General features: G+C 45.3%; 1 protein-coding gene across 1 annotated transcript in view; it reads left to right on the top strand.

Moving 5' to 3' along the window:
• Nucleotides 1-12913, top strand: part of cacna1ab (calcium channel, voltage-dependent, P/Q type, alpha 1A subunit, b) — a gene marked incomplete at both ends in the record, with an annotated part of 167044 nt that overhangs the window by 13788 nt on the left and 140343 nt on the right. The window lies entirely within an intron of this gene.

Genomic DNA, 12913 nt, shown 5'->3' with positions numbered 1-12913 from the left:
TAGTGAATGAGTTTCAACTTTAAATGGCTTTTAAGCACACTAAAGCCGGACTCAGCAGGATTTTGAAGTAAAAACTCGCCCGTCTCCTTTAGTGAATCTCGGCCGCAGCACATTTAGACGGTCGAATCCAAACCGCGTCCCGAACAATGAGCGTCAGCGCCGACGGTCCAGTGTTTGGTTTGTTATATATATTCAACGTTTTCAGCGCACATGAAACCAGCAGGTCAGAACCGGTGACGTCGTATGATTTGAGCCTCATTAGATGAGTGGAACCAGAGATCACAGCTTCATTTACAGGAGTTCAACATGACAGGTGGAGCGTTGGTCCAGACGGAGGAACTCTATGAGACGGAGCAGGAGTCAGTTAGACTCTGGTTTAGTCCTGAAGAATAAACTCTACTAAATAATACACTCTACTGCATGGAACTCTGAGCGCCTCCAGGGATCACAGAATAGATGAAGTGGAGTTTAGGCTTCATCGACTAACAACCACTCACAGATCAAAACTCCTAAAACTCCTGAAACTCCACTCCCGCGGTGCCGTTGGTCAGTATTTAGCCTGTTTTTTATATTTAGGGGGACAAGGAGGCTTTCTTTCAATCATTTTATTTTAAGTTCATACAAGTTACACAGCATCTCAAACTAGACAACAACAAAATAATTAATTTAAATAAAATAAATAAAATAAGAAAAATAAATAAATAAACAAAATAAATAAATAAAATTAACAAAATAAATACAATAAATAAAATAAAATACATAGTAAATAATAAATTAGAAGAAAAAAGAAAAGAAAAAGAAAATAATAATATATAGCATAACGAACAATCAGCGAAGGACGAAAGCATACAAAAAAACACAGACATAAATCATCTTCCTCCATATTGAACCAACTATAACAATTCTATATTAATGAATGATGAGCACTTAGGTCCTCCCCTTGGATCCCAAACTACAACCTCTCATTCTTACCAACATTTTATTTTCAGTTTAAACTCTTTGGTCGTGTTGGTGGCGATTTTGGGAAAAACACCTCCGATTTGTTTGTCATATTCTCAAATAAAGTCTAGAAACTCTTCCTGCATCCGACTGTTTAGTTTCTGTTGAAACGGAAATGAAGAGTGAGCGACGAGGAGAAAGGAAGAAGAGGAAAGGGAAGGAAACGGATGAGAGACAGAAGGAGATGATTAAGGAGGAGGGAGAGATATGGGGCAACAGAGGAGGGAGGAGGGAGGAGAGGAGGTGAAACGTGTGAATCAGCAGATCAAACGGTACAGGAAGTGATGGAGAAAGGTCGGGGGAGGAGACAAGGGAACGAGGAAGCAAGAGGACATAGAAGGAGAGCGATTGTGAGGGAGGGGAAGAGAGTGAGGATGGGAGGATGAAGGGGAGATTAAAAAAAAGGCTCCGATGAGAAGAAGAGGAGATGCAGAGAGCAGATTTATTCAGCCACTTTATCACTGCCTGACACACACACACACACACACACACACACACACACACACACACAAAGGGACTTCATGTTTTTGAGAAGAAGTTATTAATGTAAATAAGTTCCGTGCTCCCCGATGAGGCGCTGTGCTGAATTAGCGGCAATTAGCATAGCGCACCTGGCTCCATGAGCAAACTGCCGTTGCATTGTGGGTAATGTAGGTGTTTCAGGAGTTCTCTGCTCATCGTTTTGTCTCGAGCCGAACAAACTCATCTCATAGTCCTCACTTAAGAAGGAAAACAGACTGTTCTGTTCCCTCCTCTTCCTCCTCCTCTTCCTCCTCCTCCTCTTCCTCCTCCTCGCCCCATCACTATCTCCCTCTGTCCCCGTTCTCCTCCTTTTCACCTTCCTCCACCTCCTTATCTCGGCCTTTCAATCGCTCGCTCGCTCCGCTCCTTGTCTCCTTTTTGTCATTCCGCTATCTCCCTTCTCTCACTTCCTATCTGACCTTGTTTCCTGCCTCCTCTTTACCTCTCAGCTGCTTTTCATCACATTTTTAGCTCCTCGCCTCTTTTCCTCTTTGTCCTCTTTGTCCCCTCCTTTCTTGTTGCTCCTCTCGTCCTCTTCACTTCATCTGCAGCAGTTTCAGCATCTTTACTTTCTGCTCTCTTCATTAAGTTTTGACAGAAACGTCTTTTCTCGAATTTAAACCAAACAAAACATAAAAACGTTACAAAACTCTTGTTGGATTTCATGTTTTTGACCCAACCTCCTCCATGCATACATCCCCTATTGTTTGTTTATGTTTGTTTTATAATAATAATAATATTTTTTACAATAATAATAATTATTCACACCTCACACACTTAATATACACATACATACTTTGCATTTTTGCACTTTTTTTCTTTCACCCCAGCTATTTCATTTTATTTTGTATTATTATTATTATTATTATTATTATTATTATTATTATTGTTATTGTTATTATTGTTATTATTATATATATATATATATATATATATATATATATATATATATATATATATATATATATATATAATATCTGTATATATATATCTTTCATCCCTGTTGTTTTTATATCTTATTTTTGTCTGTAAATTGCTGCTACGTCGAAACCAAATTTCCCTTTGGGGATTCATAAAGTATATATTCATTCATTCATGTATTTGTTATGAGTGTAGACCGTCGCCATCTTGGATTACCGCCGCCATGTAGTTTTTGCAACCGATGAACAGTCGTGACTTTATTTGGACTGAGGAGGAGACGATGTCGCGTTCGTCTCTCCGATGAAATAACGCACAAATAAAAACCATCTCTTCAGACCTCGTCTCCCAAACAGCAGCGCTCACTTTGAAGGAGAAGAAGAAGCATGCAGGCAGCAGCAGGCCTGAGTCTTTAATCAGAGCACTGGGAGTCATAATCACATGACGTTTCCTCCAGTTACACTTCATCTAATGCAGCCGGAGCATTTTAGGAAGGAAGGCTGGAAAAGATGGATTTTTACAGTAAAATCTCCTCACTGATGGATCTAAATAACTTAGTTTGTGAATGTTTCCGCCTGGTTGTCGTTTGTTTCCCTTAATTAGCTGAACGGGTTAAACCGAACGCATCACTTTACCGTCTCGTGTCGGATGATTGTCCTGCAGATTCAACATTCATCCACCTGGATGGCGGCCGCAGCCCCTCGGCGGGTATTAGACTTCCTGAGACATATGGGAGCGTCGTGCTTGACTTGCCTTTCCGTTGCTCTGGCCGGCGGCCACACAGTGCTGCACCGAGGCGAGCGCTCTGGCTTCATCTCTCCAAAGACGTGGGATCTCGATCGGCCTGCGAGGCGTTTTATATTCTATTTACTCCGGGTTTGAGAGAATGTTTATTTTTTTTTAGAATGTTTGCCTTTTAGTCTCTCCCCAAGCTGCCACTCTGAAGTGAGTCATTTATATTATTTTTGTGAAAACTGTGACGTATAGTATTTAAAGTAAAATATTTGTCCTTTTTTTTTCTTTAGAAAACCTTTTAGAAACCAATCGGTAGACTGAGAGATTGTTATATAAAACTGTAAATCATAGCTTGTTTCATGAAAAAAGCCCCAAACTGCTGTATTTGGATGTATTGAACACCATAAGTAATATACAAGTGAAATATATGGTTTGGTAGATGAAACAATGTAAATATCATCAAATAGCCCAAATGCGCCCAAATGGGCCCCAATGAGACCAGATTTTGTGAACTACAATCCTCTCTAACTTTGTTCTGCTTCACTTTATCAAAGTCAACCTTTGCAGAGAGAATGTTCACATATTGAGTTATGATTTGGGTTAGAGAATGTTCACATATTGAGTTATGATTTGGGTTAGAAAATGTTCACATATTGTGTTATGATTTGGGTTAGAGAATGTTCACATATTGAGCTATGATTTGGGTTAGAGAATGTTCACATATTGAGCTATGATTTGGGTTAGAGAATGTTCACATATTGAGCTATGATTTGGGTTAGAGAATGTTCACATATTGAGCTATGATTTGGGTTAGAGTTGGACCTTACAGCTGCATCATTTCAAATAAATAATCATCCTGAAAGTGATTTTTTTATAGGCGCACCTGAAATCTTTTCATTTGTTTCTGTGTGTCATCTTCATTTACTCTTAACCAGTAACATATAGACTGATATTTACACATCTGAACTAAATCTCACATGTGTACCTTTTATTATAACACCAACATTATTCAAATAGGCCTAGTGGTTGCAGAGATACACCCTTTTTAGTTTGGGGATGACATTTTCGAGGAAGGGGCCAATTCTAGCCACAATGAATCGTATTTTCCTTAGAAAAAAGAACAAAACAATGTATCGACTTGTGCAAAAAGAATCCCTCTCGTCATCACTGAGGACTGAAGTGCGTCGGTGTCTCGTGGACGAAGGCGACCGTAGAGGAGGAGGCAGCGTGACGTCGTACCCGTGTTGCATCTGTGAGGACAAACTGGAATCATCCATCGCTCTTTAACCTTTAGTCTCGTTCAGCTCGTCATGGATGAGTCTCAATACGTGACCAACAGGCAGCAAATCATATGTAAGTGTGTAAGAGTCCACTTTGCTAATAGCTGCAGATAATTCAGCGTTGGTGTGTGTGTGTGTGTGTGTGTGTGTGTGTGTGTGTGTGTGTGTGTGTGTGTGTAGTGAAGCTGATCTACCGTCTGCCGTCACGACAATGCTCATTTAAAGGAGTTTGTTTTCTTTCAGCTTCTCCGTCTCTCATCTCAGTCTTTCTTTTCTTTTCTGCTGCTTTCTTTCTTTCTTTCTTTCTTTCTTTCATTCTTTCTTTCTTTCCATCCTTTAGTGCTGATGCTTTGACTAGAATGCTTACTCCACACACCAGAGCCTGGCCCATTAGCTGAGACCAGCACACTCCTCTTCCTCCTCTTCCTCCTCCTCCTCCTCTTCCTCCTCTCCACTCCCATTAACCAGCCAATCAATTAATACAGGTTGAGTCGGCGTGAGAACAAGCCAAAAAAAAGAGCAATCCTCCTAATTAACTTGGACGCTACATCAGCTCTATATCTCTCTGTCTGCATAACACACACACACACACACACACACACACATACACAGACACACACATACAGACGCACACACACACACGCACACACACACACACACACACACACACACACAGAGACACACATACAGACACACATACAGACACACACATACAGAAACACATACACAGACACACAGACACACACACACAGACACACACACACAGACACACACACATACAGACACACATACACAGACACACACACACACACACACACACAGACACAGACACACACACTTACCGTAGACACAAGCTCGTAAGTTCAAAGAAGTTCATCACGTGACCAAACGTTACATAAGCGCTCCTCGTTCTCCTTCTGCCACACAAAGTCCAGCAAGCTGACATTGTGTGTGTGTGTGTGTGTGTGTGTGTGTGTGTGTGTGTGTGTGTGTGTGTGTGTGTGTGTGTGTGTGTGTGTGTGGGTCGGGGCTTCGAGTGCCGCAGTGTTGGCGCCGGCTCTCGTGCTGAATCCGGTCAAAATGTATCAGACGACCTCGATCTCCGTCCAGCAAGACGGCGGTTGCCAGGTTGCCGCTGGCAACCGTTTTTGAGAAATTGGCAACCAATACTTTTGGGTTTTGCCATCAGCAGCCGGGTCTGTGCATGACGTCTGTGCATGAGGCCAGCAGTAATAATGGGACTTCTCAGTGGTACGCTGCCGATCATGTGTTCAAGAGTCGGTGTTGTGTTCAGGAGCCGATGATGTGTCAGGAGCCGATGATGTGTTCAGGAGCCAGTGTTGTGTTCAGGAGCCCGTGTTGTGTTCAGGAGCCAGTGTTGTGTTCAGGAGCCCGTGTTGTGTTCAGGAGCCGGTGTTGTGTTCAGGAGCCAGTGTTGTGTTCAGGAGCCCGTGTTGTGTTCAAGAGCCAGTGTTGTGTTCAGGAGCCCGTGTTGTGTTGAGGAGCCGGTGTTGTGTTCAGGAGTCGGTGTTGTGTTCAGGAGCCCGTGTTGTGTTCAGGAGCTGGTGTTGTGTTCAGGAGCCGATGATATGTTCAGGAGCTGGTGTTGTGTTCAGGAGCCGATGTTGTGTTCAGGAGCTGGTGTTGTGTTCAGGAGCCGATGATGTGTTCAGGAGCTGGTGTTGTGTTCAGGAGCCGATGATGTGTTCAGGAGCCGATGATGTGTTCAGGAGCTGGTGTTGTGTTCAGCAGCCGGTGTTGTGTTCAGGAGCCGGCATTGTGTTCAGAAGCCTGTGTTGTGTTCAGGAGCCAGTGTTGTGTTCAGGAGCTGGTGTTGTGTTCAGGAGCCGATGATGTGTTCAGGAGCCGGTGTTGTGTTCAGGAGCCTGTGTTGTGTTCAGGAACCTGTGTTGTGTTCAGGAGCCTGTGTTGTATTCAGGGCCAATGTTGTGTTCAGGAGCCGGTGTTGTATTCAGGAGCCGGTGTTGTGTTCAGGAGCCGATGTTGTGTTCAGGAGCCAGTGTTGTGTTCAGGAGCCAGTGTTGTGTTCAGCAGCCGGCGATGTGTTCAGGAGCCGGTGTTGTGTAGCCTGTGTTGTGTTCAGGAGCCGGTGTTGTGTTTAGGAGCCGATGTTGTGTTCAAGAGCCGGTGTTGTGTTCAGGAGCCGATGATGTGTTCAGGAGCCAGTGTTGTATTCAGGAGCCGGTGTTGTGCTCAGGAGCCCGTGTTGTGTTCAGGAGCCGGTGTTGTGTTCAGGAGCTGGTTTTATGTTCAGGAGCCGATGTTGTGTTCAGGAGCCGGTGTTGTGTTCAGGAGCTGGTGTTGTATTCAGGAGCCAATGTTGTGTTCAGGAGCCGGTGTTGTGTTCAGGAGCCGGTGTTGTGTTCAGGATCCTGTGTTGTGTTCAGGAGCCGTCGGGTTCACTGGGTTCTATTCCAGAAAGGTTCCTTTCCTCTGTCAACCCGTCCTGTATCCAGGTCAGGGTTCTGCTGATCATGCTGTTTTTATAACTTTATTTATTTTTACTCACCAGGTGTGCTAGTGTTGCCGTAGCGATGCGTTCCCACCTGGAAGCGGTGTTCTCCTCCTGAGACGCCGCTGCTGTCGTTACAGTTTCAGGGCCTCGTCGAGGAAATCTCTTTTTCGTTAGCTTGCTGGTTTTTAGGAGAAATGTATCCTCAGAAAACACAGAAGCTTGGAGAATGGATCCCTGTTGTTAGCATGTAGCGTGGGCAGAGGACCAGCATGCACCTGGGTGGTGGGCCTACTTTTTTTAGTTGTTTTTTTTTAACCAGAAATCGTTCTTTGGTTGTTTTCGGTTGTTTTCGCAGGTTGCAGAGTTTAGCTGATCTTGTGCACGGCGGACTTACCTGCACTCTTTACGCTCGTTAAAGGTCCATGCGTGATGTTTTTATACAGCGATGAAACAAAGTATTGTAGGAATCTGATGTCGTGTGCTTCACTCACTTTACTTTAACTATTTAGAATCCAGTGATATTCTCTGTAAGTCGCAGCATTACAGGACAAAAAAAATAAAAGTCGGCGTTGTGTTCAGGAGCCGGTGTTGTGTTCAGGAGCCCGTGTTGTGTTCAGGAGCTGGTGTTGTGCTCAGGAGCCCGTGTTGTGTTCAGGAGCTGGTGTTGTGTTCAGGAGCCTGTGTTGTGTTCAGGAGCTGGTGTTGTGTTCAGGAGCCGATGATGTGTTCAGGAGCTGGTGTTGTGTTCAGGAGCCTGTATTGTGTTCAGGGCCAATGTTGTGTTCAGGAGCCGGTGATGTGTAGCCGGCATTGTGTTCAGGAGCCGGTGTTGTGTTCAGGAGCCGATGATGTGTTCAGGAGCCAGTGTTGTGTTCAGGAGCCAATGTTGTGTTCAGCAGCCGGCATTGTGTTCAGGAGCCGGTGTTGTATTCAGGAGCCTGTGTTGTGTTCAGGAGCCGGTGTTGTGTTCAGGAGCCTGTGTTGTGTTTAGGAGCCGGCATTGTGTTCAAGAGCCTGTATTGTGTTCAGGGCCAATGTTGTGTTCAGGAGCCAGTGTTGTGTTCAGGAGCCAGTGTTGTGTTCAGGAGCCAATGTTGTGTTCAGGAGCCCGTGTTGTGTTCAGGAACCTGTGTTGTGTTCAGGAGCCCGTGTTGTGTTCAGGAACCTGTGTTGTGTTCAGGAGCCTGTGTTGTGTTCAGGAGCCATTTCCATTTGACAAACTGCAGCTGCAGCAGCCATGAAGAGGAGGAGGCTGTTGCCGCTCGCAGCCGCACTCAGCTTCACTTAAAACAAAGATGGAGATCTTTTTTGTGCCTGAATCCATCTGCATCTCCATCGGCTAGAATACAATCCCAGACTGCAGTTAGGAAAACCACTTTGTCTTCTAGTTCAAGTCAAAGAAATGGGAATCCTGTTTATTTTTTCCACTTTAAGTTTCTCATCGTCCATAAAACAATCACTTTCTGACGCACTCCGTCGCCATTTCTACTCAAAAGTAGATGAAACGACGTCATCACTCATGAACACAATGAGTGATGACTCTTCTCTTTTGTTTTTGTCCTTACATGTGAACGTGGTTTGACTCTAATCCTGATGTGTCGTCTCTCGCTGTTCACCTCTCAGACGGGGGGGGGGGGGGGGGGGGGAGGAAGAGGAGGAGGAAGAGGAGGAGGTGCCAGGGCTTCCTGTGGGGTTGCCTGTGTGAACGCACCTTGAATGACAATGCTGAACATCAGGGCCTCAGCACGGCTCCCTCAGCTGCAGCACACACACACACACACACACACACACACACACACACACACACACACACACACACACACACACACACACACACACACACACACACACACACACACACACACACAGTGTTTCACCTTTATTCTCCTCCTTTATTCCTTTATTTTACTTCATTTTTTGGTCTCAGCCATCCTCTTCCTCTCGGCCCGTCTTAATTCACCAGGTAGTTTCCCGCAAAATCCGAGACCACCTCCTCTTCCTCCTCTTCCTCCTCTTCCTCCACATCCTGGGCGTTCACCGTGCCGGTTGACGACCGCTAGTCTCCGGGAATCCGCCGGCGGGCCGACCCGTGACGCGCGATGCTGAGAGGGCATCTTGTAACTAATAGCGCGGCCGAGACCTCCGGGTGACAGAAGAGCCGGTCAGAGAGCTTTCCACGAGATGGATTACCCATAATGCAAAGGCAACTCATCGAGTATGTGTCAACAAAAAGAGGCCACATAATGGATTTGACGGTTGTAAATGGTCTTTATTTGAAGCACTTTATTCATGACAAAGATCTATTTTGCGTTTTGTTTTTTTCATTTGCGATTACTTTGCGTGTTTTGAAGCTGAAACCAAACAACCCGCTGACTCAGCGGTCTGGAGAAGCTCATGAGTGGGTTTGAGCCCGATGGAAACTAAATGTGCACATATGTGAGAGTGAGCAAAGTGCTAAAGGTGTGTTTCAGCTAAAAAAACAATGTTCCCATGGAACCAAACTGCATTGTGAAATAAAGCTTTGAGGGAATTTTCTTATTTTCTTATTTTAATTACGTCGGCTTTTGAGATAAAATGTGTTTCAAATAGAAAAACCAACAGAACACCAACCTATGTTTAGGCCCTTTACTCGGAAATGTCATCCCCAAACTAAGAAGGGTGCATCTCTGCAACCACTTGGGCTATTGGAATAATGTTGGTGTTATAATAAAAGGTACACATTGTTCAGATGTGTAAATATCAGTCTATATGTTACTGGTTAAGAGTAAATGAAGATGACACACAGAAAAATGAAAAGGTTTCACGTCCGCCTATGCAAAAATACTTTCAGGATGATTATTTCTTTGAAATGATGCAGCTGTAAGGTCCAACTCTAACCCAAATCATAGCTCAATATGTGAACATTCTCTAACCCAAATCATAGCTCAATATGTGAACATTCTCTAACCCAAATCATAGCTCAATATGTGAACATTCTCTAACCCAAATCATAACTCAATATGTGAACATTCTCTAACCCAAATCATAGCTCAATATGTGAACATTCTCTAACCCAAATCATGACACAATATGTGAACATTCTCTAACCCAAATCATAGCTCAATATGTGAACATTCTCTAACCCAAATCATGACACAATATGTGAACATTCTCTAACCCAAATCATAGCTCAATATGTGAACATTCTCTAACCCAAATCATAGCTCAATATGTGAACATTCTCTAACCCAAATCATAGCACAATATGTGAACATTCTCTCTGCAAAGGTTGACTTTGATAAAGTGAAGCAGAACAAAGTTAGAGAGGGTTTAGAACAGAGAACATTCAGGCGAGGTCGCATTGTGGCCCATTGGGGATATTCGAATGACATTTTAATTTTTTCATGTATCAAACCATTTTTTTCACTTGTATATTACTTATGGTGTTCAATGTTTTCAAATGCAGCAGTTTTGGACTTTTTTCCTCTTCTTCATAAAACAAGCTATGATTTACAGTTTTATATAACAATCTCTCAGTCTGCCCATCCCTAGGGGCGGATCGGTTTTGAACAATAACGTGTCACAAAAGAACCCGTAACACCTCACCAGGTGATTAATCCCCTTTCGTGAAGTTTTTTGTGAGACTTTGCTCGACTTCCACACAGTCAGACACAGTTTTGCCCATCAGATCCATCCCAAAAAAAAAAAACACCATATGTCCCACTTTGTGTATTCCACTAAATATATTTTTTGCAGTTATTTTTTTAGAGCAGACTCAGATCTCCAAACGATGGGTGGGTTACCTGCCAAAGTAGCAGGTAGAGGAACTCACAAACACTTGACGTTTAACAGATGGCCGGAGGTCCAGTAACTAAACCCGCCCTCGTGCTCCATGAAGGGAATCTCTCCCAAAGGCATGCAGGTGGTGTTCGGAGCTCCATGCTCTTGGTTCAGTGTGGCGGCGCCAAAAGGACCTGGAAACGAGTCAGCAGCCGTTTCAGCACCAAGGACAGCGACAGGGTTCTGAAGTTGGTGCTTTTCGGTGTCTTTCAACTCCTGTTTTCATCATGTAGATGATCTCACAGAGTCCAATTGAAAGGGATTCTCTGGCTAATGTGTTGTTATGGGTTCCAGTCCCCCTCCACCTTCATTTCCCCGCCTGGAGAGGTGACAGCTCGGCCGGTTTAGCCCAAGCAAACAGCTTGCTGAACCCGCATCAAAGACGACTCAGATGCCGCAGCCAGACTGACAGACGGCTCGGAGGAAAGGGAGAGGAAAAAAAAGGGAGGAACAAAGGGAGATAAAGAAAAGAAAAGAAAAAACACTCTTTCAAATCGTCCTCAAAATAACATATACTTCTTCTAAAAAAAATTTAAAAAAACACTCACAAACTCTCCTCCTGGGCGCGCAGATGCAATGTTGGTCCAACTTAGTTTATTGGCATCTTTCATACATTTCAAGCAAACAAACACACATTTGCTTATAAAAACCTTTTTTTGGAAGTCCAGAAATGAGCGCAATGAGGACGTTTTTTTTCTTCTTCTCCTGAGGAATCCTCATTGAGCAGAATGTTTCTTGGCTCGGTACAAAGATTACATAACCGTCCACACTGTCAGAGGGGAGATTAAAAAGTAGGGGAAAGGGAACTATTGATCAAAAAAGATACCATCTGTAGAGACTCTCACACCGATTCTGAGAGCAACCTGGCTCTCACTTTACTGGGAGGAAGTCATCAGGAGACCATGAATCATCTCTTCACCAAGTGTTGGTGAGTGAAGAAGTGAAAACTTATCAGACCTGAACCCCCAAATGATCTCAGAGAACAACGAGAAACGTGATTTCTAACATTCATAAAATGACATTATGGGCAGAGGCAACGAGCATCCCCGTCGTGCGCGGTACGGGAGTGGGTTGTGGGTTGGCGGGAGAGGGAGGGAGGGGGGGGGGCGCGTGCGTGCGTCGTGCGCTGCAAGGCTTGGCCAACGGAATCTGCGCGCGGCGCTCGGTTCCCGTCAGACCGATCAGATGTTCATTGCGCGGCGGCTCAACCCCGACGGCTGACTGGAACGCAGCCGGAGAAGCTCTCCTTCAGACGGCTGGTCTCCGCACGGGGAAACACGCGCGCAGCCTCCTCTCGGACCGACTGCGTTTGTTGGTTCACGTCCCCCTGGGGGGTCGAGGGAGGAAAGAAGAAGAAGAAGAAAAAGAAGAAGAAGAAACACACACACGCAGGGAGAGAGGGAGAGCGAGAGAGGGAGAGAGGAGAGAAGAGACGCGGGACTTGCTGTATCGCTCTGCGGGCCGCCGCTCTCTGGTGTCGGGCAGCCTCTGGGGTCGATGCCGCCGGGCGGGCATGGTGCAGGGTCTCTGCCCGCTGGCGGAGAAGACGCGAGCCGCTGCTCAGCCGCACCGCCGCCGTCGTGTTTTCCGAGCAAGAAGTGATGATGATGATGCTGATGCTTCCTCCCTCAGTGCTCCGTTTCTGCTCCTCCGGATCCTACGCGTCCGGGATTCTTCTTCTCCTCACAACCTTGGATTATAGATGATCGTTGTGGACATTCATTTTTTCTGTTAATTTCAATTTCACATTTTTTTTTTTCAGGGTTCTTTTTTTTGGTATTTTTTTTTTTTTTTTTTTTTTGGGTGGTTTGATCCCCGCCGCGCAGGGGAAAGTGGGCAAAGATATAAATTGGTAGATTGAGCCCCGGTGTATTCTCGTCTTCCCAAGTGCGGCGCAATCACGCCCAAAATCAGTGACCGACGCCTTGGTGAGGAGGAGGAGGAGAGGGAGGAGGAAGAAGAGGAGGAGGTGGAAAGAGAGAGGAGGAGGAGGAGGGGGGGATGCCGCACCGTCCATCACCAAATATCAACAAATGTCACCAGGCTCGGATTTTGGGGAAGCCCCCCTCGGTTGGCGTTTGCGTGTAACCCGAGCGGCGTGGTGGCTGTGAGCGGCGCGGCGGCGGCGGGGAGGGAGGGAGGAGAGGGGGGTGGGGGGGGAGGA

Source organism: Taurulus bubalis (assembly GCF_910589615.1).
Source record: "Taurulus bubalis genome assembly, chromosome: 6".
NCBI lineage: Eukaryota > Metazoa > Chordata > Actinopteri > Perciformes > Cottidae > Taurulus > Taurulus bubalis.
The sequence above is the reverse complement of the archived record's forward strand: the minus strand, read 5'-3'. Positions and strand labels throughout refer to the sequence as shown.